The sequence below is a fragment of the Lissotriton vulgaris genome, chromosome 5 (assembly GCF_964263255.1).
Source record: "Lissotriton vulgaris chromosome 5, aLisVul1.2, whole genome shotgun sequence".
In the NCBI taxonomy this organism is placed as follows: domain Eukaryota; kingdom Metazoa; phylum Chordata; class Amphibia; order Caudata; family Salamandridae; genus Lissotriton; species Lissotriton vulgaris.
This window is the reverse complement of record NC_141693.1, coordinates 717,174,265-717,200,061: the sequence shown is the minus strand read 5'-3', so window position 1 is coordinate 717,200,061 and position 25,797 is coordinate 717,174,265.

Here is a 25,797-nt window from a genome sequence, read left to right as displayed (position 1 = left end):
CGGGAGGTCTGATCTCGATACGCCCTTAACCGATCCGCCGTCTCCTTGTCCTTGGCCCAGTGGTGAAGAGGTCTATACCACCTTGGGAAAAGACGAACAGGAGGAGATTTTTGGGCGCGCTCCTGCACTGGCGAACGTGAACGTGGAGGAGGCTGATCCGTTCGATCCTGCTGCGACCTTGCAGGGGACTTTGACCTGTCCCTATCCGAATAGCTGTTTTCCCCATCCGAGGATCTGCCACTTCGAGATGCCGAGGAGGATGAGGACAGGCTCACTAAAGACCGTCTAGAGGAAGACCTCGACCGACCTCTCTCTTCTGAAATCCTCCTTCTTTTGGCGGGTGGATGCTATAATGGTGATTTCTCCACCTCCGCAGCTGATGCTGATCCTGGGGAACCCAGCTGAGACCTTATGACTTGAGTTTGGTCCAAAGGTTCACTCTCCATCTCATGCACCACCTGCCTCACAGGTGCTCTCTCCTGTGATCTTGAAGGAGATATATTCACTGGCTGCGAGACGCTTCGCTCTCTGGATCTCTGTTGATCCGTCAACGGTGGCTGTTTCGACGCCGAGCAGATAGACGCTCCCTCGACGTCGACCGTGATCTCCTCGACGCCGACCTCGAGTGTCGATGACTGACCTTCGACCTAGAGCGTCTCGCCGTTGAAGGATGCCTGCTCGACGACGACAGAGGCTGCTTCGACGCCGCCCGCCGAGGCTCTGGCGGCGACGGAGGGTGCCTCAACGTCGAATGTGAATGCGACGGAGGCTGCCTCGACGTCGGACGCCATTGACAGGGCGTCGACGTGGGCTGCTTCGACGTCGATCGATGGTGTGTCGGCAGAGGCTCCCTCAACACCGAACGACCACGACTAGTCGTCGACGGAGGATGTCTCGACGCCGGTAGCCAGGCGTCGACGGAGAATGCCTCGACGTCACAGCATGCCAATGCTGCTTCGACGTCAGTTGGCTCGCCGTCGAGCTCTTCTGCTTCGACGGTGACCTACCCCTCGACGCTGTCTGTAGCGGAGGTACCTTGGATGTTGACGCTGAAGACGTCTTCTTCGTCGCCGTCGGCTGCTTCTTCGACGCCGATCCCGACGCCGAAGGTGAACAAGTCGGGGCTTCTTTCGACGTCGATCGCGCCCTCCGACTTTTCCGCTTCTTGGGAGATCTTCCTCTCTCAGAAAGTCCATAAACTCGAATTCTCTCTCGGTCTTTGAGAGTTCTGGATGGTAAAACCTGGCAGTGTTCACAGGTTTTCGAAGAATGAGAGTCTGGTAGGCACAGGATACACACTGAATGAGTGTCAGTCTTGGCCATCTTCCTTCCACATGAAGGGCATTTGTCAAAAAGGGAAGGCATTTTGACCGGAAAAGCACCTTTTTTAAGCCTAAAAACAGGTAGAAGTAGCACCCTAGGTCTACTGACTGAAGGAGCCGGAAAGAACAACTGACCTAACTGTCACCCCTGAGGCATGATGGGAAGCCTGGGGTCAGGGCTGCCTTAAAGGCACGGTGCCAGTTTTTGTTGAAAATGGTTTCATTTTCTATGCTATTGTTTTGCAATGCAGCCTGAAGGCTAACAATGTCTATTTATAAGCAATTTTCAGGATTTATGAGTGGTTTTACTCATTAAAACACAAAGTTCAAGGGAGATTCGACCTAATGTGTTTTTTTTTCCTTACTAATTGCAGTACATGTACATGTGTTTACATTGTTTTAGCCTCAGTTTTGTAGCTGCATTGGTGTGAGAAAAATAATATAGGTATGTACATATATGGGGAGCGAGATATATGTGTTTTTACATATATATTTTTATATCGTTTCCGGGGTCCCGCACATGGGCGGGAATATTCAGTGCTTATGACTTTGATGAGGATCCCCTGGAAGAGAAAAAACTGTTACAAATGAAACCAGAATTGTGAACACCACAAATATTTCTTCAGCTATGGAAGCTTCTAGAAAGGCCCTTGTTCTCAGATTGAAAATATGCACACTTTTTTGTGTGAAGTTGTGCTTGGATTCGTTCCAGATATTGTTTTCAGGCCTCCAGAGCTGCGTAGCCCATTCGTTGGTTCGTTGTGTTGCGAGGATTCTGCACCTACACAGAACTATGCGCAGGAAAACAGGACCTCGGTGTACAGGGGTGTACCAGCCTATCACCTTAGTACCCAAAACTGACTAGCTATAGTGTCTCATTTGTTCTCCTCCAAAAATCACGAAGCTACAAATGATTAGACAACCCAGAACACAACACTCCAGACTCATTCTCTGGAATCGTGGTAGCAAGACATACCCTTTTGCTCTCTCACTAGTACTTGTCCACAATAAGAATTGTCAGAGTCACTGTAATAGTTCAAAATGTTTATTTTTTAACTATTGTGCTCTACAATACAGTGTACGAGCCACTACCAGCAGCAAAATGAATAAACTCAGAACAATTACCATTGTTACAATTCCATAGAATACAAAGGGGGAAGTCATTTTATAAAGATTGTGGAAAAGGGAATATAAGGCCTAACCCCCCTCCCCTTGACTGGAAGAAGTTTATTTATATAAAGGAAAATCTCTGGGCATTGACAGCAGACCCCATACCTTAAAGCCTGGATGTAAGGTTTACATCATAGGAACAGCATAGCTCTTCTCAATGGATAGGCTTGCTCCAAGTGTGTGCTAAAACATGCATCCCCACAATATCAAAGCACGAGTCTCCAGCATTGCAGCTGTATTTAGCATGTTATGTCTAGATGCTAGGGACTAACCAGACAGAATAACAAGGGGCATTGTTTATCGACCTTGTACAACATGTTCAGACTAAACTCCAAGAGAGCAGCATGGAAGTGAAAATCAGACAGTTCTCCTTGAAAGGCATAAACAGTCTCGCAAAAATAAAGTCATGTGGTAACGTGCGCAAAAGCAGCATCAGGGCAGCAAATCTCATGCTAACTTAGCAATGTTGACAATGTAACCAAGAGCCATATAAGACTTATGTGTATAATGATAGCTCTGAGCAAACCACTTGCTGTGAATATTGTTTTCCCAGATTTTGTGGATCTCCCCCCCCCCCATTTTGGCATGCCAGTCCAAGACCATACGCACCCTGAATTCATCATACCGTGTCCAGGCATATCCTCATATATGAGCTCTGCTTACGTAGGACATCTGTGAGAAAGTGCCTCGTTTGACATGGTTAGCCACCCACTTTTTGCCAAGAAAATTATGTGGTTTCAATTATAGTGCGAACCAGGTCCCCTGTGCCAGTGCTTCTTCCCTAAAACATTTCCACAATTGGCCCTTCAGGCCCCCTGTAAGTCTCTAGTAACTGGAACCTGGAGACCTAAGTCACTGGGACTGAAGAGGGTCCCCTAGGGACCCCTCACCTAGGCCATGTAGACAGCCACTGCATCATTCATGGTCTGGTGCAGACAAAAATGACAAAGTCAACATGGCACACTTCCCGTGCGGTATGCCAACTTGCACTGCCCAAGGTATAGGTGTCACCTCTGTCGCAAGCCTTAAAGCCCTATGGCAAGGGAAATTATTTCACAGGTGTGTGTGGGCATTTCTGCATGATCAGATATGCCACTGTAATACTTAAGTATATTTTTAGATAGTGTGAGAGCCAGGGGAGCCAAAGAGTACATGGGTTGGAAACTCAACAACTCAAGTTTCCCAGCACCATAATGGCTTCTCTAAACCCAGCAGTGTTTGGTACCAAGCTACTCCTCTTAATAAAACATACACTGCTGCCAGTGTGAGATTTATTGAAACATGTACTAAGAGGGTACCTCAGAGGTGTCCACTGAAAAGCTAACGCTGGTGTGGCCACAGAATGGCTTTAGGCAGCCTGCCACCACCAGACATGTTTCTGGACCTCTTGGTCGAGAGCTCCCTCTCTATGGGACCAGAAACTAAGCACATCCTGGGTGAAGGTGTCAGACCTCCTTCCCCAGGATGGGCACAGGGCTAGAGAGGGAAGCTTCAAAGGCCTGCCGCTATTGTATTGCGACCCCTAGCAGATGGCAGCCTCCGGTTTACATCCCCACTTTGGGCAGGAAAAACTAGGACGAATAGGAGGTTAGGAGGTGTGCCCACCGTTGCCAACTCATCCCCCAAGCAAGGTGAAGTATATATTTCAGTCTCTGACATCCGGAAGATGGGGGAGGGGGGACCAGACTCTTCCAATCAGGGCTAGGTATATGCCAGGAGGGTGGCATAATTGAGGGTGTAGACAGTCCAGGTTAGGTGCTTATTGGTCCTACCTGTAACTCCCTTATAACACCACTAAATCTAGCATTTAGGTGGCTCCCCCAGACCCTGAAACTATGCTGCTGACCTAAGAAGAAGAAGGAGGACACAGAAAATGATGTGCAGAGGAGACGGTCCATGCCCACTGACTTGGCCAGAGCCCTACTGGCCTGTCTGCAGACCTTGAAGATTCTGCGAAGAAATGATGCCTGTCCTGCAGTCAGCGACCTCCACAGTCCCTGGGAGGACTTCCAACCTATGAAGAAAGCCAAAACTCCAGAGGACATTCTGTCCACAAGAAAGCAACACAGAGGACTATGGTGCCCTCCGGATCCACAATCCCTAACCACTCAGCACCCGATGCCTCCGGCCTGGGTCCAGGTGGCTCACCGATCCAGAAAAGGTTCCCCAGCAATCTTGAGTCAAAGTCCAGCGATGGCTTACCCCTCCTGGACTCCACAACAATGCCTGCAGTGGGAATCCAAACGCCCCCCTAACTGGCGATCAACTCTGGTAAGAGAAACCTGATGTCAAAGGAAACCCCTGCACCCGAAGCCCCTTGGCATTGAGGATATCGACCAATGGTGTCCCCATGTCCTACAACATCCCAACTTACCTCTCCTGCCACTAGTTTCCTTTGTGAAGGCTTCAGTTCGTCAACTGCAGCCTGTTTTCCAAAATGAGTTTCTGCATTGAATTGCATTGGGCACCCAACACAGTGTTTGCACCCTTCACCCAGCCACCCTTTGCTGTTGGTGTACGATTGGTGCTGCCTAGCAGCTCCCTGTGCTTGCCTAAAAACTCCAAAGCTTGAGCCCTGCAGCCGCTTTACTTACCTGCAAGCAATGTGTCTTCAAGCACCACCAGTCTCATTTGGGTAACATTGGGCCTGATCTGTAACTTTGATCCTTGCACCCGGGCACCCATGTGTCGCTAGTGGTGCAGTGTTTGTCCTTACATGAACCTTGTCCTCTGCTGAACCTGCAACCAGAAGACTGGATTTGGAAGTTGGTTACTTACCTGTGAAACAGCATTATTGTTTTTCTCCATAGGTTAACATTGCAAAGACTGAAAATTGCACGTACTTACCTTTTGGTAAGACCCTGGTCTTAAAATAAGTCTTGAGCAAAGCTTTTTTTATAAAATGAGTGTGGGTCTCCTTTTTGAGTTACGTGTCATTTATTGGTCATTGTGGGTACAACAACTATCTTACACTTATCTGTGCTAGGCCTAAGGCTGCTGGCCCACACTACAACAAATAGGGCACTTTGGGTTTGCATTGAGACATGTACACTTCTGGGGGAATCTCTGAACTCTGTGCATGGTATAAACACCTAGTGGGATACCATATACTGATCCAGCTTCCTACAACATCCATGTATTTAAACAGTACAATACAAGATCAATAGAACAGTTGTAAGTAGCACAATACACGGTGGGCTCCAGGGGAGACCAAACCATATACTGAAATAGTGGTATAACAATCACAACTTGAGTCAAGACACAGTCTAGAGCATGTAGAATTGCTGGGACCCCAAGGAACCACCCAAGGTGAGTATATAGGGAACCCACTGAGGACAGGTGCAGTGTGCCAACACGACTGCGGGATCCGTACAATTATATGGGAAAGTTGAGGTTATAGTTTTAAAGTTTAAGTACCCTTAAAGGAGGACTTTGAGCAAACACTTTGGAACTTAATAGGTTGGAGAGCCACCCCACCCGTGGATACTGTAGTACCCTAGTTACCTATCACAGAGGAGCCGGGTGCATAGGTCTGGAGTGGTGTCGGGAACCGCCGTCGTTCTCAATGGAGGGCTGTGAAGAAGTAATGCTGCCACGAAGGTGAAGAGGCTCCGGCAGAATCCAAGCCGGGATTTGGGAAGGAAGGAACCTGAATGCAGAGGAGACAGAGTCTGGGTCACTTTAAAGTGACCAAGGGTTCGATAGGCGAATGCCCACCAATGTCGGGTGCTTCAGGTGTGAGGAAGGGATGGTTGACTCTGCAGCCACAAGGACCAGGCGACGTCAACGACAACCAGGAGCCGGAAGTGAGCTGTCCAACGAAGGATGTCAAGTGCTGAGGGCTCGGTGTCTGGCGGGAGCACCAACAATCCTTGGCAAAAGCAACCCATGCAGGAAGGTCAAGCAGGTTACGGTGTGGACCAGCAATGTCCAGGAGACTCACCTAGCAATGGGGGAGTCAGGGCACATCTGGAGCAACCAGGACATGCAAACAGAAATCAGGATGGCCCTCAGAGGGACCCACAGGCCATAGGACCAGTAGTCGCAAGGGGACCTCGAGCAAGATTGCAAAGTACCGGCCCATGGAGCACTCGGTGAGAGGAGGCCGGAGTTCTTTAGTTCAAATACTGCTCAGGGTCAGGACTACACGGAGTCCAATGCACAAGCTCGAGAATCGCCAACAAGCATATGCAACTGCCAATGGATGCGGTGCACAGAGTTTCGGGTTATGCAGTCCTCACGAGGGATACCGGCCTCAAACTTGCTGAGAGGGCAGATCAACCTCAGGGAAATCGAAAACCCACCTCCTATGTTGCTGAAATCTTCAGAATCCGCAGGAGCTCAGGAGCAGCAGACTGGTCAGTTGCATTACGGTGCCTGCAGTTGCAGGGGAATGACTCCTTCACTCCAAGGGAGATTCTTCAGTTGTCCTTAGTGCACCACAGATCCTGCACGGAGCAAGGGCATAGACAAAGCTTTGGCTGGAGTTGGAGATGAAGTCGGGCATAGTCGAAGTCCAGCGAAGTCTAAGTTGTCCAGACGGTTGAAGGTCAATGATTTCTTCTAGTAGAATCTTGTCCACGTAAAATCTAAAGTCTTACAGCCAGGTAAGCCATTTTGTACCCACGGGAGAGGGTTGGACAGATTTTGGGGACCCTCTTAGGGAAGGGGCAAGACAGAGGGGGTTACACACATGTAATGTGTCCAGTTTCACGCCAGAGCAGGAGCCAATAGCTCCCAGAACTGGTTTGAGCTGGACTATGCACAGGGACACCAAATGTGGCCCCAGTGCAGGCTTTCAAGCACTCTCAGAGTGTACCCACCCAGCCCCAACACACTAAATCATGTCTGGGAGGTGGTCACACCTCCCTGTGAGAGGATGCCTATTGTGCTGCCTTCCTTTGCTCGAGCTAGGCTCAGCAGCAGGAAGGCAGAAATGTGTCTCTGGTCGGCAGCATCCATTTTGTGCTGTCCGGGTTGAGAAGGCTGGCACCGGATAGAGAAGTGACCCGACAAAGTTTGCTTCTGAAGGGTGAAATCATTCCTCCCACACCGGTTACCGGTCTGGAGGTATGATTCCAAGGGGTTTGATACCAAACACGATATGTTTCTATGCAGCCGTTTCCGAGATAGCATTTACTGCAAGGTTATAATGCACCTCTACCTATATATCCGGCTGAGTCACAGACAACCCGGGAGAATGGTCTCCGAAGGCTGCAGAGAGGCTTTGCTCATGCAGGGGCACCCTCTCACATAAAACCCAGCAACCAGCCTTCAGGATTGATAAGGCCAGCTAGAGGAGTGACTTATAAGTTTTAAGTGTAGTGACAAATAGATATAGTGAACTTATATCTAAGGTAAGTGGTGCAAGCACCAGCTTACACAGGTTGCAGTAGTAGACCTGTAGTTCCATTTTGCATGGTCTCTCATGGGTGGCATAATACATGAGTCAGCCCATGGGAGGCCTCTTTGGTGCCTATGCCATGGGTACATGGGTATCATATACTAGGGATTTATAAGGGTACCCCAGTATCCAATCGTGAGTGTACCAAAGTACAAGTGTAACCATTTAAAGGAGAAAACAGATAGACTGGGTTTCTGATTAGCAGGATCCCAGTCGGACTAGTCAAAAAACAGTGAAACATCAAGCAATAAAACGTGGGGGTAACCATAAGAAGCAGATCCTACTTTAATACACTTACTTTCCTTAAACTCCGCTATTTTGACCTTACCTTTCTACCCCTCACCACAATCTGTTCCACAGCATCAGTTCCTGTGTTCTTAGCCTTGTTCACTTGCTGTTCTCCTGCTGACGTCCGTCAGTGTACGAGATCCTACATCCCTTTGTGCAGCCTCCTTATTTTGTATCGAACCTTCAGTCCTCTGTGCCTAACCCAGTGTCCTTAACATACCAGTACATCTGTAGACATAAAATGTACTCCTTTCCATTCCCAGCTTCCACCCCAATTGACAACATAACTGGGCCGACAAAGTGGCCCTTACATCCTTACCTGGCATTAAAGTCAGTGCCTGTTCCATAGTCTGCTGCATTGCTAGGAGAAGCCGCCTGCACGCCAACCTGGTGTCAGTGGATCTGGATGGTACTGTGTCTTAAGCCTGTAAAACACTATCAGGTACATGCATCAAACTCGGCATTTGCGATTCCTTAATTGCGATATTTAAGGAATCGCAATTAAGGAATTGCAAATGCCTATGCATAAAGAATTTCTGATAGGGGTGGGTAACCCAATAAACCCTTGCGGGCTTGGGCAATCAAAGTATTTAAAGGAAAATTTGCCGGCAAGGGATTTGTTTGGTGCTTTGAATTTCACAGTGTCATGAAATCAATATTACTTAAATCAATGAGCTGAATAAAGCAGCAACTGTGCAATGTTTTGTAAATATTGAGAGAGATCAATAGAAACTACCACACTAGCTCTATGATCTGTGTAAGGACTTAAACTAATTGGTGATCACTTCTGTAATTATATACAACACAAGGTGTGTTAAATGAAAGAACAAAAGTAAGGCAACACGGAAAGGTTTGTTCTTGAAAAAGGTTTGAGTTTATATTTGTATAGAAATGAATTATCAATAAATGAAGGGTACACAATTAGTAGCGATTGCATGTATATCTTAAGTAAATGGAACTGAAAAAACAATCCATTAATACAAAAGAAAACAATCCAGTCTAAAGCAACATAGATAAAAATGACTTCTTTTGAAATATCATGAATAGAAAGTCAACAACAAACAGAGGACTTGGATTGGTGTGTCGACGTTTCGGTCTCAGTGGTGTGATCCAGAGACCATCATCAGGACAAGAAGATAAGGCAATGAAGATGACCCTTATAATGTATTGTATTAAAGACCCAATTATTGATGAACTCAGGTGAAAAATCAAGGTTCATAACCTTAAGGGAAATGCGATTTATACCCCTTGGTTGTATCCATAAATCCAGGTTAGGCCAAAATTGAATCCTTAATGGTATGGTGAGAACGTGACATCAATGTCAGGAACCACGAAAGTTCACCAAAGGTAGCAAACGTCTCCTCTGTAGTGGGTGACGAAAGCTGGGGGAAAGCCCCTAGAGCTGAAACATGTCGACCGTTCTTCACAGCGCCATTGGGTAATCTTATTACCCGGCGGGTTTTTAACTTTGACACATTGAATGCATATTGAATACTTTACAACGCCCATGTAGTCAATTTTATTTCACAATTGTCCTCTAGGCACTGCACTTTAGTCGAATATCACTTTATGATGATTATCACGGCTATCCTCCTGACATCCATTTCTGCATCGGCACTATAAGGTCGGTTGCGTCTTGGAATGATCAGTAAACATCCCATATGACACAAACTCCACCACGACGGTGGCCTGATGGGATTCATATAGTCAGTGATCTTCACCATCATATGTTCCTGCACGCATCCTTTTAGTGCACTCTGGCTAGTACAGCTACACACTATTTTCCAGACCTGGTCTGCTCCTTTTGTGTGGTTATAAATGTTTACTTTCTCCTGAGGGGGGCAGTTATCAGCCCTCCCATGTCCTCTGATGGACCTGACAAGAGTCCTCACTGTGTCAGACTACACCGGGTCCCACAACACCATCCGGCAGACCGCTCTGTGCGATACCTTCACTTCTCTGTGTTGGGCTGCACTGTGCCCTCCATAATCTGCTGCTCACAGATGTCCTGAAAACTGTAAGAAAGAGGATACGTCTGGTGTACATACCCCTTGCTGCCCTACTTTCCTCCCCGTCTATTCTGTCTCTCCACTGACTTCCATCCTTCGGCTATCCCACCTCAGAGCCCTAGACGCAGCACCCAAGATGCCTACCAGCCCGCTAGAGGCAGAATGTGAAAGTTGAGCCGCTAAACTCTTATGCCCTAGCTACGCCTATGCGCTGTCCTCCCTGCGCCCCCCTTGACCTCTGTGGGAATACACCCTTTTGGGTGCATTACTTTGCTCTTCTGCTGCCCTAAATTAGTAGCTGCCAATGGTTAATGCTCCATTTTCTCCTGGCCTTCATTCTTTTCCCACTTCAACCTTGCCACCGCTGCACCCAGCATTGGCCCCGCAGATGGGCACCAGATTAAGGTCTTGCTTCAGGCTCCTTGACCTCCCCCTGCTCCCATTCTCCACAGCAACTCCCCTCCCCAAGTCACCTCCATTGGCCGTTGTACCTGCAGACCTTGCAGAACCCTTTCCAGCCACTCGTGCATCCTCAGAGATGTAACCTCCAACCACTGTTCTTCCCTTCCTACTTTCCCTTTTCTGAAATCCCAATCTTCTTGGGAAGGCCATTCCACTACCTCATATCTCTCATCTGACATCGCTACAACCGGTGCCTAAAAAAAGGATCACCTGTTCCCCTTCTGCTGCTTGGTTCTGAATTACTATAAATCAAAGGAGGGAAAGGGAGCAGATATAATAGGTCCAGCACCTAAGCTCCTAAATGGACAATCTAGCACACGAGGAAAGTGCAGTTCCTCATGGGGGTGGATGATAAGGATGTCGGAAGGAAATGGCTGGAAGACCAGAGGTATTTGGGGAAGATGGGGACCCAAGTGATCAGATCTGAATGCCCTCACACACCCAGTCCAATCAACATATAACAAATATGAATGTGTACCTGAGAAGCAGAGGCGCCTTGGCAAAGGTTGGTCACCTTTCTCACTGCTGCATTTGTATGTTACACTGGTACTAATGAGGTAAAATCTTTGCAGAGACTGTTAGTATGTGTAAAAATGTTGAAATAATAAGGTATCAGAAAATATACTGCATTACGCAACAGCATTTTTTTTGCTGCATAATTTAGTCAACACTGCAACATAATTTCTCCTCTACTGCTGCATAATTTCCGTGCCCACAAAGCAGGCAGCACAAGTTAAAAGTGCTTGTGCATGAAGCAGAGAAACCGTGAAGTTTGGTGTGCAAGCAAATCCAGCATTGCCCAATACCTGGTGAGTTGCACTGCTACTGCTGAAAAAGTGCCAATGGAGGTACCAATGGAAGCGACAGACTGGCCTCAAGGATCCTGTGACCTCAATGACAGTCACCGTTGCTCTAGGGTGTGCTGCTTCGTAGGATTGCACACAAGGCTGGAGGCGAACTTCAGTATAGATTGTGGTGGACAGGCCATCAAGGATAACCCACACTTGCCACTGCTAGGGTCCACCTGCTGGTGCTAAAACAACTAGGCTTCTAAGGTCCGGCGCGGGAATGTGCTAGCGGGGCCTTCTAAATGTGCTAGCGGGGCCTTCTAAGGTCTAGCATGGGAATGTGCTCGTGCAGGAGAGTGAGCTGGTCATGAAGGCTGAACCTGACTCCCCAGTTCCAAATTTGGCAGCTCTGCCCATAGTGCCACAAGCTCTCACCCACTGAACACCATACTGACCCACTGAGAGAAACTTGCGCTGCTTTCAGGTAAAACCCTACTGTGCCTCGCTATAAACACCTGAACACAACTCAATTCAAATTATGCACTAGACAAGAGAAATATGCTGCCCGAAAAAAGAAAAAAACATCCTGGAAAAAAGCAAACACTCATAGGGAATGCAAGATTAAGTAAAGCATGTGAAATGTAAGCAGGAACAACATGGCTACCAACGCTTTTACACTCATCATTCAGTCATTTGTCTGAAAAGTTAACATCACAACAGGGCCCGGAAGGACATTTCAATGTCCATTGCTTATATCCTTACAAAACGTAAGCAGTATGGTTTAAAAAGACCACATCCCTGAACACAGAGCTGCGGTACACATTTTATAAACTAAACTAAAAGAAGAAAAACAGCTGATATGGCTCACATTAAATGTTTTCCACTCCACGCATCAACTAGGTATTGCAGCTCCTCCAGAAATGGTTCACTTCACCACCCGGGGAAAACAAAGCTGTTCAAACAAAAAGACAAGAAAACAAAAGTAGCTCTTCACTGGCAAACTTTGTAAAGTGGCACTAATGTGTTTGGGTGTGAATAAAACCAATCTGGCCATTATGTGACCACTCTGGCTTGCTTTAGTTATTTATTTCTTTATTTGCATTTTGGAAAGCAGGGTTTTGGAATTCCTATAGCCTGACGCCCAGGATATATTGTTTGGGGTCAAGGGCAACAAGTTTTTATGTGGATTTTGTCCTTGGGACAAGTAGGCCCAGCCCCCTAGAGCACAAACCCTTTGGATACCAGTGTGCAGTATCATGTTATGCATCAGGGAAGGGCACTGCCTGCAGTTAATGTAATATTTTTGTCCATATGTGAATGCTGTTCAAACTTGTATTAATTGTTCATTAATTGAAAGCCTTTATGATTAGGGCGAGCGCCCTACATAACTGTGGTAAGCTCTGACTGCACTACTGAGGTTCCAGTATAAAAATGTGTACACACATGTTCAAAGTTTAGCAATATGAGGCTATATCTAATGCTCCCAGAATGCTCTCTGATCTGATGCAAATATTTGCGGAAGCTTTCAAAATAAAATGATGACAAAAAAACGAAAGCAGAAAAAAACCATTTAGCTAAACTACTGTTAAATTTCAGGTACCATTTCTCTGCAGCATCATTTAGTAACATGTGTTGGTGCATGCTAGTATTTCCCAAAAATGTACATAATGGAAAATCAGTGTAACCAGTTTCAATAAGGTTATGGGAAAGAAAAATAAACAAGCATTGGCAAAACCAGGTCTGAAATTGGTAGTCAGCGTTTTAGTTTTGTCAATGTGTGACTTGTTTTGCCATGGTTTTTGTAAACCGTTATTGTTGTGGGAGCTGCCGGGCCCTGAAAATTATAACAAACATTGGCAAAAAAGGGAGGAACATGGCGGCGGGCTGACGCCGGCTGCGAGAGCTCCGTCCAACTTGGTGATGCCGATTGAGAAAGCACTTGTGCCTATAAGGCTGTGGTTCCCAAACTGTGCGCTGCGGCGCCCCGGTACGCCGTAATGAGGTGCCAGGGGCACCGCGCACACTAGGGTGACCAACCGTCCGTAAATTCCACGGGCCTTTTATCTGTAATTTTGGCCATCACACGGAGCAGCGCTGCTCCCCTGTGAGAGGCCTCACCCCTGCTGCTGGAGGCGCCTCGCACTCCTCCAGGAGCACGAGAGCAGCCCCTCCCGCCCATTGTCATTCAGTATGCCGCTGATTGCCACTTACTGAAAGACAATGGGGCAGTCTGGGGGGTCTGACACCATGTGGTGGCCTCCTCCTGCCTCAGGGTACAGAAGGGCATTCTGTACGATAAAAAGTAAAACGCCCACGCCGCAACGTTAGAAAACACTTCATTCAAAGAAGCCTGTAAAATAAGTTTAAAAGAACAGTTTATCGTTCTCTCACTGTCCTGTCATTTTAGAACTGAAGTATTTTCAATATTGTATTCAACAAAGCCATGGTTGCTCCTTTTTTTTAAGGAACTAGCAACCATTGACAAAGCCAATAGTCCTGGCTTGTTGAGGTGTAATGATACTTGCTGTATTTTATATCTGGATGCAATGACAGAGACAACATAATACCAATGAGGCGGAACACTATGCTAAGCGCAGATTTTTAGCCTAGGTGTTTTAAGCTGCGCTCTTAATTACGTCAAACACCCCCTTTGAAGAAACCCTCCAGTTTTTTTTCACCGCTAAAAGCCCTGGAAACAACACCATGTTACAGTAAACTCTCATCCTGGGACTGTGCACCATGCATGACTTCTATGTTTTCAGTCTGCCTATGTGCAGGGGCATAGGGAACTCTCCACCAGCCCACCCCTTGCTGTAGTTCATTCTTGATGGGACTCTTCTGTCTGCAACTCTGCAAACAAAGGCTCCACTCATAATGTGAAAAGGTGGGTGAGTAAATAAGTGAAGGAATGTCTGAATGGCTGGATGGATTACTGAAAGGATGAATGCATGAATGAAAGGGGGAATGGATAGATAATGAAAGAAAGGATGGATGGATGAGTGAATGAATGAAAGTATGGATGAGAGAAAAGGTAAATAGATGGATGTATGGGTGGAAGGGTAGATGTATGGGTGGAAGGGTAGATGGATGGGTAAAAGTGTGGATGGGTGTGTGAAAGGATGGATGGATGAGTGAAAGGGCAGCTGATGGGCGAGTGAATTGGTGGATGGGTGTGTGAAAGGATGGATGGGTGGATGAATGAAAGGGTAGATGATGGGCAAGTGAATGGGTGGATGGATGAATTGATAAGTAAAATGGTGAATGGATGGACGAGTGAAAGGTGGATGTAAGGATTGATGAGTTAGTGGAAGGAGGTATATGGACAAAAGGATGGATAGATGAGTGAAGTGAAAGGGTGGATGGATGAGAGAACGGATGGCTGGATGAGTGAACGGATGGTTGGATGAGTGAAAGAATGGATGAGTAATAGGATCAATGGATGGATTCATGAATGAATGAGTAAATGGGTGAGTAGATGGATGGATAAGTGAAAGGGGGATGGAGAGAGAAAGGGAGGATGAATGACTGAAAGGGTGAATGGGTGGAAGGGGAACAACCTTTATAACGCAACTTTTAGCACGCAGTGCTATTACAATGCAGACTTTAAAGCGAAAACCATTACAACGCATTACACTGGGGGGCGCTCTAGGATAGGGAATAGTTTTAATTTACAATCCAACACCTTCCCTAGTGTCCACGGGGACTGGTGTTGGAATAGTAAATTAAACTATTCACTATCCAGCACCCCCCAGTGTAATGCGTTGTAATGGAATGCGTTTTAAAACTTGCGTTGTTAGAGCATGCGTGGTAAAATCATGCGTTGTAACAACGTACATCCTGGGTGGAAGGATAAATGACTGGGTGAATGGATGAGTAAGTGAATGGGTGGATGGATGAGTAAGTGAATGGATGGCTGGGTGGAAGAGTGGATGCATGGATGATTGTACAGATGGATGGGGTGAAAGGGTGGGTAGATGAATAATGGATGGATGAGTGAAAGGGTGGATGGAGGGATGGATGAGTGAAATGATGGACGGAAGGATATATGGTGGATAGGTGTGCAAATGGTTGAATATGTTTGGATATAGATGGGCACACAGATGGAAGGACAGACCTTTTTAGTGTAAAAATAAGGCTGGGGATACTGATTACGACAGACCAAACTCAATGTTCCATTTTCTCAGAGCGGGGCTCAGTACCAAAAGGTACTGAAAGCAGCAGCTGGCATAAATAAGGGTTTGAGACCAGGCACTCTGTTGGGGGAAAAACGATGGATTTGGATGCAGCCAAAGTGATTGCCAGTGGATGAGATTAATAATTCAAGCATTCCAACCAATATAATACCTTCATTGCATCCCAAATACTTTAAGGAAGATAACAGTAGGTACACACCACCCACCCACCCACTGATAAAAAAATGGCGGGGAGCCACGGCCAACTGCTGATTAGGTCAGGGGAGCCACAGGTCAAAAAAGTTTGGGGACCACTGCTATAAGGAGTCGGACTACAGTTATTAAGCGGTGAGAATGCAGAGTCTATATCTCTAGTTAAAAAAGCCAGCTCGATACTAATTGTTGGTACCTTTTTCTTCGTAATCACCTACCCGGCGTCTTGTGAGTGCTAGGACCCTGTGGAGCAGCGGATGTTCACATAGATACCAGCGCAGGCGGAGGTCGGTGAGGAGAGAGTCGGCGTCCGCTGCGGGAACCGTGCGAGGCTGTGGCGCAGAATACGGTCCGCGGCTGCAAGGGCTTACCCCCGACCGACTGTATGCACAGCGATCCGGTATTGTCCCATAATCTCGGATGGCACAGATCTCTGGTCAGTAAAGGGAAAACAGCGAGGTCAGGGGGAGGGAGACCTGTGTTGCTCAACCGGAGCCTCCTACGCTGTTGTTGGTGTTTGGCCCTCTGAATGTACTAAGGGTAGGGGGGGCTACATTTGTTCTACCACAAAACGTCTTTAGCACAAAGTTACCTGGTAAGGGATTTAGGGCGCAAAGGGATGGACATTGTAGTGGATCAGTCCCCTTCCTCTATATCGGAAGAGCGTTCCAGTGGACCAAAAGTACAGAAAGGGGAGAAAATAGCTGAAATTGGTAAACAGAGAGAAGGCAGAGAAGCCAAGAGGCATTGTGGAGAGGTGCAGCCTGCCCCCCCCCCCCCCCCCGGCAGTGAGATGTAGGTATCTTCTACACTCCCAGCCTGAAAAAGAACTGTTGTGCTCTGCTAGCCGAACTGGAAATCTAGTCCCACTAACCCCACGTCAAAAAAAGAGGGAGAGGAGAGAGAGGATTAAGACAGGCGAGGGTAAAAAACCTAAAAGTTGCCTGAGTTTACCAAAACCTCCCCCATCGCTGAAAGCTTATTTTCAAATAATGGAGAAAGTGACGACTCCCAAGACACCTCCCCCTACCAGCACTCCCACAATTGCCAATTCTGATAGAGCTGCTGAACAGGCAGAAACGCAGATAGAAACGCAGGGGCTCCGCACAGCTCCCCCTGAAGCACCAGTTACACTTGAAAATATGTATGCCCTGCTGCTATCTGAGCCAGAGACAGATCCAGGACTCTATATCTGTATTAGAGATGGTAGATAGGGAAGAGGGGGGCCCCGTCTCTTTATCTCTACCAGAGCTCAGTTCTCAGCCTTTAGTTAGATCAATAGGTGACAAATCAGTAGTCTCTTTGGAGACGCAATCACAGGACAATGAAAGCAATCAACTAGAGTTCCTTTTGCGGTCTTTACGCGAAGACCTACTGGCTAAACTTCTCCCCAAGTTTAAAATCACAGAGGGAAACCAAAAAGAGATTGTGGAGAAGTGTACTAGCCTGGAAAGTAAATTAGATGACATCTGCTCCAGGACGGAGGCGCTGGAAGGAGAAGTTGTCACTCTCTCCAGGGTCTTTCAGGCCCACTCAGGAACAATATCTGAGTTGAAAGCCCAGAATAGGACATTGCAACTCAATATGGAGCGATTGGAGATCCACGCCAGAAGGAACAATTTAAAATTCCTCAAGATTCCCGAAGGGGCTGAAGATGGAGACGTGAAATCTCTGATATGTAAACTATTGAGAGAGGGTGTGTTAAAGAACAGACCAGATATTGATCTCGAAAGCGAGATCCAGCGGGCACACAGAGATCGATTCAGGCAGCATCCAGATCGGAATGCCCGAGGAAAATTCTGGTCAACTTTCATACGTTTACAGTAAAGGAGCTGATTCTAGGCAGGGCCCTTGTTGATCCATCTCTCCAGATCAACTCCACGAAATATCTTATTCGCTCCGATGTGGGCAGAGTAACTGCACAAAGACAATGGGAGTTGGGGTCTCGTATGTCAGATCTGAGAATTCAAGGAGCTCAGGTGATGATGAAATTCCCGGCAGCACTGAGGGTGGTGTGGAGAAATAAAACCTACAACTTCTCCTCCACTCAGGAAGTCGATACTTTTCTAACCAACATGAAAGACGCTCAGCGTTAGGCACTTTATGCCTTTAATAGGGTTAGAAAGGATACGACTCCATGTCATGTCTACACGTACGCTCCTCTCTCCGGTGAAAACCAGGTATATATAGGGGAATCTTTGCAAAGGATTAGGTTAAGATTAGGGCAGTGTAGAATAATAGAAAAATAGAATAGAGTAGACTAGAGACTGACAGTGGTGGGGAATATATAGGGGGGCTTCACAGATAGAAATATTAATATTAGTAGACATTGGAGTAAATTTTTTTTTAAAGGGATAGAAATAGAATTAGAGGCACTCCGCGTTTATATGGTTTTTTTTTAGGTAGTAGGAGGCACAGGAACCACATAGTGTTACACAATATACGGTGGCAGAATCCAAGTTAGGGATAGGGCCCTCAAATGGCGATAAGATCGCCAAAGCCTATAAGGGGGGGTTCCTCATGGGGGGTGGTGGGGGGTGGAAGGGGGTGAGGGTGATAAAAGAAAAAAATATTCCCCATGAAGCCATGAAGGTCAATAAGATTATGAAACATTTTTTTGTGAGGACAATGGGGTTAGCCCTAAGTTTCTCAGTGGATATCCATTCTCATGATAGATACATTTAAAAAAATAAAAATAGTAAGTTGGAACGTCAATGGGTTGAGGGAGAAAAGGAAACCTAATAGAATCTGTGAATTCTTGAGTAAAACTAAGACTAATATCTGTCTATTGGAAGAAACTCATCTTGAGCAGCTAGAATGTAATTTAGCTTTTAAAAATCAAAGTTGGATTCAAGATCTTCTCTGCTCCAACCAAAAGGGAAATACTAGAGGAGTGGCGATGATAATCCGAGCCAATAGTGGGATTAGAGTAGAGAAGTATGAGACTGACTGTTCGGGTAGATGGTTGACCGCATCCCTAGTCATAGATAGATCTCGGCTGGCCTGCGCAGTATATTACGGGCCCAATCGAGACTCCCCAGAATTTCTGATAAGCCTCAAATCTAGTCTCTCTGACCTGAACATGCCTACTATCCTGGGGGGCGATTTTAATTTGGTCTTTGATGCTACCTTAGATCGTACTTCTAGGGCCACGTGTACCCCTCCACATAAATCAAAAACGGAGCTCATAAATATCATGAAAGACCATAATCTATTAGATGTGTGGAGGATTAAAAATGGCAAAAGAAGGGACTATTCTTTTTATAGTCAAAGATACAGGCACCACTCACAAATAAGACTTCTTTTTAGTAGAGCAGAATTTACTTTCAGCGGTCGATTCCATATTATACATCCCAGCTCTGTTATCAGACCACTCAATGGTAGAAATAACGATTAAGCTTACACAGGGGGAGCAAGGAAGAAGATGGACCCTTGATAGATCAATACTTCAAAGAGATGATGTAAAAGATGATCTAGTGAAGCTGGTAGTCGAATATTTTAGGTTCAATAGTGGTACTGCACCAGACCAGATTGTCTGGGAGGCCTTTAAGTCCTACCTGAGGGGGCTCTTAACCACCTTTACGATAAAGAGAAATAAGGCCAGCAGAAAAGCCGATGGAGATTCTCTCCTTATAATAAAACAAAAAGAACAGCAGCTACAGACAGACTCATTAAATCAGCAGACTAACTTGACTACTATACAGAGGGAGCTAGATGGCTTAAAAGCTGAGTACCAGGCGAATTTAGATAAAATAATTAAAGACAGGTGGGACGCTAGTAAATTACAAAACTTCTCTTACGGAGAAAAATGTGGATGCCTTCTTGCTTGGAAGACTAGGTCAGATAGGGTCAGAAATCAAATAAAAGGATTAAATCTGCACGCTACGTGGGCCCTATCGTATGATAACACTCAGATCTCGGAGGAAGCTAAACTTTTTATGCAAGATCTATATACAGAGAATAATGATTCCTCAACTCAAGAAGCAGTAGACTGGCTTAAGCAGGTGGAGGTACCTGAGCTATCGGAGGCAGATAGTGCCTTTTTGAGTTCAGCTATTAAAGAGGGAGAGGTATACAACCAGATAAAAAAGATGGCCAAGGGAAAGGCAGCCGGCCCTGATGGGCTCCCGGTCGAAATATATCAACTAGGCGCCGACATAGTCGTTCCTATTCTTACGACTCTATTCAATAAGGTACACCTGACAGGAGAGATTACTCCACACACCTGGTCAGAAGCTACAGTCACCCTGATTTTGAAGCCTAATAAAGACCCTCTGGTCATCGAATCTTATGGGCCGATTTTGCTGCTAAATACAGACTGTAAAATCTTTGCGGGGTTTCGGCAGCGAGATTGGCCAGAGTTATTAAAACTGTGGTGCACGAGGATCAAAGGGGCTTTATGCCGGGTAGGCAATTGAATGAACTGACCTTCCAGGCTATTGCTGCTATAGATGTTGCCACTGACAAGAAACTCCCCTTGACTATTGTAGCCATCGATGCTACTAAGGCATTTGACCAAGTTAATTGGTCTTATCTATGGGAGGCACTATCCGGATTTGGTATCCCAATAAATTTTATAACATGAACTAGAGCACTCTACTCTAATCCCAAGGCAAAAATTCTTGTTAATGGTCTCCTCACAGATTTGGTGAGAATATCACGTGGTACCAGGCAGGGGTGTCCCCTCTCTCCGTTATTGTTTAATTTGTACATTGAACCCTTTGTTATTCGGCTAAGATCAGACCGTTTGATTAAACCCTTTAACATTTCAGAATTGTCTTTAAAATTTGCTTATATGCAGATGATCTTTTAATGTTTACTTCTAACCCAGAAGAGGCAATCCCCCGACTTTTTGACCAGGCAGAAGCTTTTGGGGCTATTTCGGGCTATAAAATAAATAAAGAAAAGACTGAGATCATGCAGTGGAATCAGGAGGCAGTGCTTCCGGAGGTAAAATCAAGCATGAGATAGCTCGGAATTTATCTGGCCCAAGACATCACATAGTTATCTAAAATAAACCTAGATAAAGTCTATAAGGAGATATGTGGCCTTTTACAACGTTGGTCAGGTCTCCAGTTGAATATCTTTGGGAGAGTAAATTTAATTAAGATGGTCATCTTGCCTAAAATCACCTTTTTGTTCAACTCAATTCCTCTAACGTTTATTTCCTTGCATTAAGTGCAGCTATACAGCTTTTGTGAATTCCCAACAATATACAAAAGTAGGACAAAAAATAGTACTATTAGAAAATATTTGTGAACTGCATTTTAGCATGAGCAGAAATGCGTGAGTAGATTTGCTCATGCGAGTGTTTGTAAATTTACTTTCCATCCAACCACTTTTTTCCAAACTCTGGAAGAAGGCTCACGTCTGCCTTTGTCAAGAGTAAATTTCCAACATTTCTCAGTATGGGAAAAGATTAGAGAAAAGTTGTTGTAAACCCTTAAAACATACAAGTTAGTAGGTTTGCAAAGGCTCAAAAGGGCATTCTAAACCTGGAACTATTGCTTACCATTTCCTTCAGCCCCAGTATGTAGATCTGTGGAAACGTGGTAACACAAGGGCATAGAAAGTATTCAAACACTACTATGGTATGAGCCATGGCATAATCAGAGACGCTATATCAGAGCTCTTATATAATGAGATTGCTGACATAATTTGTCGCTGCACTACATGGCACCAAAGGGACAGCGGGGACACTCCGTTGGAGCAACCAGACACTCTATAAGCTGTATAATAATAAGTGGATTTTGTTACAGGACAATTAGATTTATGAAAGCAACCTCCCCCATGGACAAGTAGATATTTTAATAAATTCCAAACCCCTGGGAAAGGAAAGGAGAGAAAAGAGAGGGTAGGAGCCCTTTCTTTAAGTCGCTGTTTTCATTCAGCAAGTGAGGAGGAGTGAGACAAAGACAGGAAATAAGAGGAAGAGAGAGGGGTACCTGGATGACAGCAGTGCAGTCAGTGCATTGGATGCTACAGGTTCTGATGACTGCTGGTTTAGAAAAAACAGAGTATCCAGGAAGGATTTACCTATGTTTAAGAGAGGTGAGAGATAAAGAGCTTTAGCATTAGGGCTATTACAACAGTGTGTGCTTCATTAAGGGAGCCAGAGTTGCAGACAGCAGGAGTGACCTGTGGACTAGGCCTACCATTGAGTCGAGGTAGAAGACACAAGTCAGTTGTGAATCTGAACAATGTGGCCAATAATACAAAATAAGAAATAATTGGTTGCTAGAAGCATGAATCAAAAGGCTTAAGCGGTTGTGTTGGGCAGGAAGAGGCACAGATTTGACTAGGGGTAGCGGCAAGAGAGGAGATTTCTGTGCTGGGGAGGGGGCTCATACTACTACTACCGCCATTCCAAGCGCCTGGAGGTGCTAGAAAAGACCAACGCCAGCCCACGGCGCAGTGTAGCGGCAAGAGAGGACATTCCTGTGCTAGGGAGCGGGCTCATACTACAACTCCCGCCATTCCAAGCGCCTGGAGGTGCTAGAAAAGACCAACGCCGGCCCACGGTGCGGTGTAGCAGCAAGAGAGGAGATTCCTGTGCTGGGGAGCAAGCTCATACTACAACTCCCGCCATTCCCACATGGCCCCGGACCTCAGAGGTGGTTTAACGGCACTCGGGTGGAAAGGCGCAACACGCGAGTGGCAACGCAGCGGTACTGCCTGCTTCCAACTCTGGGTTACTGGAGGCAGAGTCAGTACTGGTGACTACACAAGCGTCAGGACCAGCGGTGGCAGTGAAGCTGGAATGAATGCAAAATGTACTATTCAAGTAGGACGTATTGACTTTAATCTCTGCGACAAGGCTGCTGTAGTCATCTAGAGAGGAGGTAAGGGCAAGCTTGGTGTATAGAAGGACTGTTCTATTGACTGTGCTATCAAGAGAAGACTTCTATGATTTCTCACTTGCCTGACAAGGATAAGGAAGAGGCTGGTTATAACAGAAGTGGAGAAGTGTGGCTCACTGGTTAGAGGCGGCAGACCCTGAAGCAGAGATCAGGCCCGGGACCAGGGTTCAATTCCCGATGCGGCAGGGTCCAGGATCAATGTCCGCGGACTTGATAATTCTCGCTTCGGCGCCTTCTCTAATCATGGGCCCCACGCTGCAACTCTGGGCAATAGCTTGCTTAATCTCCACAACGGCCCCACCAGTGCTGGGATGCCTGGCTCCGCCCCTCACAGGGAGAGCCAGGAAGGGTTCCACAGCCTAAGCGCCGATTCAGCGCTATATAAATCAATAACTATAACTAACTGCTCTACCTGTATGGAGATAAGTGAGGTTCAGAATGTAGGCATTGTTCCTCCTAAAGCTAGTAGATACACCTTGCGAGCTAGGGCAGCTCATTTTTCTTCTAATACCGATATCACACTATCTATTCTGCCCTCTCGAGTTTCCTCCGTCTCAGTTTAGAGTCTCAACTAGACCTTCTAAACATAAGGGGGAGAGCGTAGAGCCTGATATTGCTACAAAGGGGAAAGAGGGGGTAGAGGCAGGGGCAAGACAGCACTGTCTTTAAAAGCGAAGATAGCCCCCTCATTAAAAACATTTTACAAGGTAATGTCTTCTTCAACAACTTGGGACCCTAAAAAGGGAGGCTTCCAAGAAAGTTCTCAGGATGGCACATGTAGCACTAGTAGGCAGCAAGTAGATTCTACTCAGAGTAAGTTGTCTGATATGCCTGCTACTCCAAATATCGTGCAAAGCACCATGCAGCCTTCCGACCATCCGAAGGATCAGTCGGTGATTTCTGAGGGCACATTATCTGCCATTCACCCTGCAGTAGGATTACCTAATAGGTCTTCCATCCTGGCATCTCAAGATGATTGACAAGAACAACAAAATCTCACTCAAAATTCCATTCATGAGTCTGGCGAATACGGTGCCATATCTAGTTCTTTGGCGGACATCCTATTGGCTCTTAAGGATGAGATGGCTAGCAGGTTTAGAGTTTCGAAGACAAATCAGGCCGCGATGCAAACATCCTATGCGGTACTAGCTCAGAAACTGGAGGAAGTCTCTTTAAGAACGGACTTATTAGAGTCGGAGATCCCGAAAATTAAAGAGGCCCTACTTAGCTCCACAACAGATATGGTGAAGCTAGCGGCCCAGAATAAAGAATTAAAAGATTACTTTGAGCGTCTGGAAAATCACTCGAGGAAGAACAACCTGAGGCTTATCAATATACCTGAAGCGCTTGAGAGAACAGACATAAGGGGTTTGTAATATCTTTGTTGAAAGAAAGTGTTGAAGAACTCCCCTGGTATTGACCTTGTACAGGAGATACAGCGGGTGCATCATGACTCGTTTAAGAGAAATCTGGCCAAGCAGAAGCCCAGGAAGATCTTGGTCAATTTTTTGACATATACCGTTAAAGAGGAAATTATAACCTCGGCTCTCACAGTAGGTATTATAACATCTAAATCATGCTCCAATCATTTCTCCTTCTCCATTAGATTAGACATATCCCACATCACAGCAACGAGGCAGTGGGAGTTGGGGAGGAGATTGGACAAATTGAATAGTCTGGGGGCAAAGGCCCAAATGAGGTTTCCCGCATCATTGCATATGATGTAGAATAACCATATGTATCAGTTCTGTACGGTGGAGGAGGTAGACGCTCTCATTGTTAAGATTAAGAACGGGGGTGAAGTATAAAGAGGAGTAGGCTGCTAAGGAGAGGCTCTAGTCAGTGAGACCATAGACCTAAATGTAATTTCCTTTTTTCCAATGCCCGAGGGGGCTGAGGCCAAATAGTCTCAGCCTAAAAGAAGGGAGGGTTTCCCATGTGTTGAGTGGTCACTGGGTGGGGGGGGGGGGTGCACGAGGTCGGGAGCAGAGGGTAAAAAACAAAACAAATTCCTCATTCTCATGCTAATAATTGACCGTCTGTTTTGGGTTTTACAATCTGATGGCAGGAACACCTTCATTTATGAGTGAGGTGAAATTTGTCTCATGGAACGTTAATGGGTTAAGGTGTCCCCGTAGACAAAGGCTGGTACTGAAATATTTAGAGCTCTCTCCTGCCCAAATCTGTCTTATTCAGGAGACCCATTTAAGCTATATAGAGTGCCGTACCATATTTTCTAAATATGCCAGGGTCAAATCTTTTTGTACCTCTGAGCAGACAATCCATAGTAAGTGGGAGCTATTTTGATGAAGCGGGGGGCAGGTTGCACTTTTAAATCTGTTAAAACCGATCATTCTGGGAGGTGGATAGTGGCCCTGTTGGATATTCAATCAATCAATCAGAGCATTTACATAGTGCACTACTCACCCGGAGGGTCTTAAGGCGCTTGGGGAGGGGGGGTCCGCTACTGCTCGAACAGCCAGGTCTTGAGCTGCTTCCTGAAGGCGAGGTAGTCTTGGGTCAGGCGGAGGTGGGTCGGGAGGGAGTTACAGGTCTTGGCGGCCAGGTAGGAGAAGGACCTTTCTCCTGTGGTGGCTCTTCGGATGTGGGGGACGGCAGCGAGGGCGTGGTTGGTCGATCGGAGCTGGCGTGTGGGAGTGTAGAAGTTGAGGTGGCTGTTGAGGTATCTTGGGCCTTGGTTGTGTAGGGCTTTGTGTGCGTGGGTGAGGAGACGAAAGGTGATTCTTTTGTTGACCGGGAGCCAGTGCAGGTCTCTCAGGTGTTTGGAGATGTGGCTGTGCCGGGGGATGTCGAGGATGAGTCTTGCTGAGGCGTTCTGGATCCTCTGGAGTCTCCTCTGGAGTTTGGCGGTGGTTGCGGCGTAGAGGGAGTTGCCGTAGTCCAGTGGGCTGGTGAAGAGGGCCTGGGTGACCGTCTTCCTGGTCTCTGTGGGGATCCACCGGAAGATCTTACGTAGCATGCGCAGCATGTTGAAGCACGACGAGGAGACGGCGTTGACTTGTCTGGTCATGGAGAGGGAGGAGTCCAGGATGAAGCCTAGGTTGCGTGCATGGTCTGTGGGTTTGGGTGCGCTGCCCAAGGCGGTGGG